The following is a 6617-nucleotide window of genomic DNA, read 5'->3' as shown; positions in this document are numbered from 1 at the left end:
TCACTCGTGTTGCACGGCCTAGTTGAAATTGACTGAAGATTGGAGAGCCTGTCTTGACAGAAGAGAAGCTGTTGCAGCGGTGGCTATCGACTTAAGTAAAGCTTTTGACTCTGTTTTGTCACCCGCTTCTCCTAGCTAAATTAAAGGTATATGGTTGTACGCATGATGCGCTGGAAATTATGACCGCTTACCTTATTGGACAGAGACAGAGGGTCAAACTTGATGGTGTATATTCTTCGTGGAGAACCGTTAAAACTGGTGTACCACAGGGGTCCCTGTTGGGTCCACTCTTACTTAATTTGTATGTTAATGATCCTAAGTATTTTATTACTAATACGTCCTTGAGGCTATACGCTGACGACACTACTCATTACGCCTCTGATGTCTCACCAACAGTCTTGCAGTACATAATTAACTCTGATCTGAGCGTTCTATCGAGATGGTTCTCAATGAATTTTTTACAGATTAATGCCGCCAAAACGCAAGCTATCGCTATTGGCCCATCTTCATACCAGTATGATTTCCATCTTAATGATTCTAATGTCCATACAAAGGATACACTCAAAATCCTAGGGGTGGTCGTGGATAGCAAATTAACATTTAAAGCGAACATAAAGTAGCAGCTGAATAAGGGATGCGCAAAGGCTTCAGCTTTGCAGAGAATACGTAAGTTTATTTCTAAGGACGTGTTAGTTCGTTTATACAAGGCCTATGTTCTCCCTCATCTTGAGTACTGTAGTCCCCTTTTACTGGGAGTAGGTAACGCGGAGACTACTAAAATAGAGACAACTAATTACTTTATATTAAGAACTATATTAGGCTTCTCGAGGTCTGTGTCGTACGACTTCCTCCTCAAGTTGGCCGACATTAAGTCCTTGGAGATTCGTAGACAATTTCAATCGTTAGTTATGCTATATATGTGCTTGCATGATAAGGGGGCACCTTATATAAGTGATTTTTTTAATTTTAGAAATGTACCGTATAGTTTAAGTGGGCTCAGTACAAGGCTAGATTTACCTTCTTTTAATCTTGAGTTTTTACATCGGTCAATTTCATTTTTAGCTAGTAAACTTTGGAATGCGCTTCCCCCTAAACTCAGAGAATCTCAAGATATTGTTTCATTCAAGCGTTCTCTTAAAGCCCAAATGGCTTAGCGGTAGTGATTGTAAATGTTGTTATTGTTAACATTGTTAATATTGTAAATTTTTTTTGATAGCTCCTGTCTATGATCTTCGATACTGTTTTTAGTTATTTAATAGATCTATTTGTTATTTGTATTCTTACAGAAATTATGTTTTATTTCTAATTGTATATACACGTACACGTTTTAACGAGAACTTCTGTACTCCTAGGTGTCACGTGTTTAAATAAAGGGTTGATTGACAATAATTCACTAAATAAAAATTTAACTCAATAGGATCGGAGTTAAATAATTGTTTGCTCCTGTTTCCTATATGTAGCACTCGACAATAGTTCCTGTAGCCACGTGCTTCACAGTCCAATATTTTTGCGGAGTTGTCGATTTCAGTGGACCTCATTTTGAATTAATTAGCGTTATTCCGCACACGAGTAACATGTTTCTGAACGAGCAACATTAATTCCGCAAACGTTTGGTCCGCGGTTTGGTTGAAGACTCTATTTAAACAAAGATCTCTTACGTGAAGTAATTACAGCCTCCTTTTCAACGAAATGGAAATGGAGAAACCCCGTGATACGCTTGGTAAACTCAGTATCAATAGGTGTTGACTATCCTGCCAAGTTATATCGCTAGTATGGGAGCGATACAACAATTTCAGGACTGCAATAACCTTTTGTGATACAGCAATATGAACGGTAAGATGATATGTTAAACAAGCTGTAGACTGGATGTAAAAAGCGAAACAATCGAGTTTGCGTGTGAATATGTACATTTTCGAATAACTGACGGCACCGTCAAGTAAGCTTATTTTCTCCAACTTTAAAATTTGATTAAATCGCACAGAATCATTACCCCAAAAAATCCTTTGGAGATCGAAAAGAACCACACTTCGCCTTCCAAAAGCCAGATTTTCAGTCGATTATTTTACTTACCACATAGTTAAATAACAGGCTGCTTTTGACCTATTTTTAATCTTGTTAGAAGAGGGTCTGATAAATTTGATTAGATTGTGTAAATAAATGATCAAGAATTGCTCAAATTGCCTTAAGACATGTATTGATATTGCTTTTCAAGATTTGGTACTTTTTATCGGTCCAAGTGTTGTCAATTCGTGGCGCGACGCTCCGAGATTCGTCTGAAACTTTGAGCTTCAAAAGCGGCAATTTGGCGAAATTCAGTTGTTATCGATTTTCTCCAAAATAAATCGATATTCAGCCAAACGAAGTATGCAGTGTTTTGTCTCACCATGAGGCCTACCTAACTTGAGAATATGAGCCGAATCGATTTTTTGGCTGTTGCCACAATATTTTGGCCACATTTGCTCTTTAGGTGGCTCGTACCGGTTTTCATCTTTTTGATGGTTTGTAACTTTGAAAGAATACAACAGAAAGACTGACCATGGCCAGTTGAACACTTTTACGGGGTTGAATTACATAATCATTGGTTATCCGAAAATAAGTGTCATTTCGTCACTAGCAGTTTCCATGGCAACGCTTCCATAGGCTTAATCAGACGCATTTTTAGCTTGTGGCTAAAATAATTCGAAAACTAATACGGTGACCCCCTGATTTTTTTCAGTGATTGCTTTTGGCACTTGAAAAGGAAAATGTACAAAGATTTTTAAAAAATTCTACGGAGGACGATTTCAGAAAATCTACAGAAAGGGCAATTTTCACACATCGCAAATTTCCTTCCGTAGAATTTTTTAGTTTATTTTCTGATGATTCCTTTCGACGTTATTATCATATTGGAACAATAAAAAGAAGGGGTCACCGGACTTGTTTTCATGCAATAGCTTTCGTGAGTTTAGCAATTTCCACGCGCGTTCTCGCGCTTTTAAAAATCTGGATTCTATAAGATTGACATTTGCTCATGATCTGTTTTAGCTACCGCTGACAATTGCGTGTGCTCGCGCGAGCACCTACGATCTGATGTTTACAGACGTTTTCAGCTAAGAAAATCATTAAAAAGCCGTCAAAGACAGCCTCCCGAGCTCATCTTAAAAATCCTACACATGACTTCTGGCTATATCATATTATTTTCCTTTAAGTTTCAAAGTCTTCTTCCACTTCAGGTAGATTATCCTTCACTTGAGTTCTTCTTTTTTCGCCGTCGCAAGATTTCATATCGGTTGAATATTTCTTTTAAATGTGAAGTGAAGCAACCTTTACTTCTCCGAAAATCGTCTTCGTTATCTTAGTTTCTATCTCCTGCATTCACAGTGGCCGCTCAACACATCAAATACAAGCTCTTAGGTAAACTTCTCACAAAAGTAGAAAAAATTCCACGCGCCGCCATGTTTGGTTTGAATTTTCATCTTTTGATCTCGCGCTTCTTTCGCACGTTTCTCTCGCGCGCGTCACGCAAGAGTGACCTGTTTCCCGCGCGAGGAAACTGGTACGAGCCACCTTAAGGAGGCACGAAAGAGTTTATTTTTACCGCGCGGAGAATGGATTCCAAGATAGACGCAAGCTAATTACTCGCGAGAGAAATAAGCGATAGCGCGCGCGATCAGATCCGCGGGCGAGTTGTAAACAAATATGGCCTCCATAAGCGTTTCAAAATTTCCGGCACCTCTAGTGTTTCCAGCGGAAGTGGTTGTTTGAGAAACAAAAATGGAAAGTTTACTTCTTGAAAGCAGGTAGGAAAATGTTTGGATGGCAGGATTCTTGCCGAAAGTGGTCAAAAAAACTTTATTTAACGAGCGAAAGGAGGATGGTGAAGTCGACACCAAATCAATAAAGTCGCGTCGAGTGCATTCGGTACTCGGTAGATCTTACTTTGTTCCGCGAAAAATTTAAGTGGATACCTCTGAGTGCCACGATTTGTTTCGCATTGAATTTTGATTCCCAATAAAATGAAATGACCGAAAACTTTCCTAAACAACTCACTGGAAGATGAAAAGGAAAATGAAATCATTGTTGGATCCAGGATTGTAAACATTGACAGTTTTATTAATGGAAATGGAGAAGTGTAAATGGAGAAGTGTAAATGTTGCCATAAAAATAAACATAATTTTCAGTAAACAAGAGATCGTAAAAATGTAGGTGAGACTTTAATTCTAATTCAACCACAGACGGTAAAATTAAAATAAAATATTCATCTTTAACTTGTGAGAAAGATTGTTGATATTTCCGTTGATAAACTGTAAATTACAACTTCGAAAATGCAAACTCGCATTTGTTAAGAAAGGATTGCAAAATTTGTTTTTTTTTTTCCAATTAAACGGAATAATGAAGCTTCACAGTTATGACAGGGGCAAAGAGAAAAAAAGAAAAATGAAGCCGAGGCTTGTTCATACCTCTACTACCTCGAAAATTATAGAAATTCGCGAATTCTGTGACGACCAACAAATTGCTGATGAATATGAAACCCTAATTTCCGCTGAGTTTGACGCTCGTGACAATCTGGAAGACGTCAAATCAAATTCTTTTCACTCCAAATTGTTTTCACTCTTCCACTTCAAATTGCACATGAACAATTATATCGGTCAATCATGGTAAATGTGCATCGTCGAATGAGGCCTTCGATCAAGCCATCTTCTCAGCTCGGAACAGCGATAAGACACCATCCAGACGTTCGATGGAAAGCTTCATCTTTCGACAAACATGGTCCAGAAGCTGGCACATGCTAGTTTGTCTCAAGTTACACTACAATCTCTGTACGAGAAACTCAACATTTAACGGCCTCAATGAAGTACTGGTTGGCGCCATCTGCAAAATCAACTTTTCATCATATATCGAATTCAGTTCCTCTAGAGAATTCTCTCCGGAGTTTCTCTCCGGAGTTTCTCTCCAGAGTTCATTTCAAACTGTCGTAACGGTACTAGTCTGAGTCTCAAATGATGAGTCACTTTTCAGGAATGTGTAAAATCACAAAACAATGTGAATCCATCTTCAGGATGAACGATTTTTTCCGCGCTGAGGGCATCCGTCGATTAATCGCGCGGACACTGACTCATCTTCGCGAAAATGAGCCCTTGAGTCAGCGGTATCGTTTAAAACGCGTGACCGGATATTAAAGTATGAGCTAAAATTGCAAAAACCGGAAATAAAGCTTGCTAAGTTGATGAACTAATATCTCGAAAATTAGTTCGGTGACCTACCCTGATTTTCTGTGTACAAATTAATTTCATCATTACGCGTTCCTGAAGAAAATTTTAAAAAAAATTTATCCAGTGGAAATTTTTTTACATTTTAAAACAACATTTTCCTAAATAATTTAAGTTCTACAATATCACGTATACATGTAGAGAATGTGATGATGTTTAAGAAATTTGAAAAAAAAACTAGGTCACCGACTTGGTTTTTGAGATATCTTTCAAAAACTGAGTTTTCAAAAACTGAGTCTTTTAGCACTACTGTACTGTTGCCATGGCAACAGATAATGCCTGACGAACCCCCTTAAAAGATTGCCCTAACATAGTGTCATGCATATGTCAAGTCATTCTCCTGATGATAAGTTTAACAGTCCTGATATCTTTTACTGATTGGCACTTGCTGTTAATTGTGGAAAGCCCTTTCGAGCCTCCTTAAGCGCTTTTCAGTATCCGCTGCCACGTATAAGTTTCCCAATGAATTATTCGTTGCCTTCAACTTGATCCAGCAGCCGTTATCACAAAAACCTTTCCAGCAAAAATCTCCTGTTGTAAAAAGTCTCCTAGTGCCTTTCTTTGCAGAGGAACTATCAATTATTGATTATCAAGGTTGCCCACGCGATTAAGAGAGGATGCACTTTGTCTCAGCCAATCAGAATTCTGCAATTTTTCCTAGTATGTGGTAATTGTTCCAATCATACCCGAAAAATACCCGAGATACAAATGTATGGAAGGCACTATGTGCACTACAGATTATTCGAAGTTCGGTTATAAAGATGCAGAGTTTTTTAGTTTGAAATTTATACCGCCCTGAGTCATCTATCAACTTTTAAATAATGACGTTGTCAATGTTGCTTGAATAACAATAGCTCTTTGGTTTCGTCCCTTGATTGAATGTGTGTCCTTTTTCTACTTTGGATCCACTACTTGATGTTTTACTCAGTTTAAGAGATAGAGATCAAATTGAAATTTTCTCTGCTTAGCGGAGGAAGAGCATCTAGCGCAAATGCTTGAGCTAAAGTGAATTTGAAAGTGTGCGGAGGGATTTAATGAATATATCCGTGGTGAAGTTTCTCAGGTGACGTTTGAAATTATAAGAGATAGCTACTTTCGAAAACTATACTTAATGTGCTCTTCTTTTCATTCTTTCCGTGCTGTTTCATGCATTACTTTTCCTCGGAAAACACATCTTGGAATTGTTAAGTGAGAAAGATGGAAAAACATTGGAAAGAAAAGGAAGGAATTTTTTCAATCAGATAGAAAAATTTGGAGAAGTGAAACAGTTTTGTGCCTACGAACAAATTGTCCCGACAGGTTTTGTCCCTTAACAGTGGTCGTTTTGTTGAGTGAAAGTTTAGGCATATAACAAAGCGTGTTGTCCAA

The sequence above is a fragment of the Stylophora pistillata genome, chromosome 3 (genome assembly GCF_964205215.1).
Source record: "Stylophora pistillata chromosome 3, jaStyPist1.2, whole genome shotgun sequence".
Classification (NCBI taxonomy): Eukaryota; Metazoa; Cnidaria; class Anthozoa; order Scleractinia; family Pocilloporidae; genus Stylophora; species Stylophora pistillata.
This window is presented reverse-complemented; position numbering follows the sequence as displayed.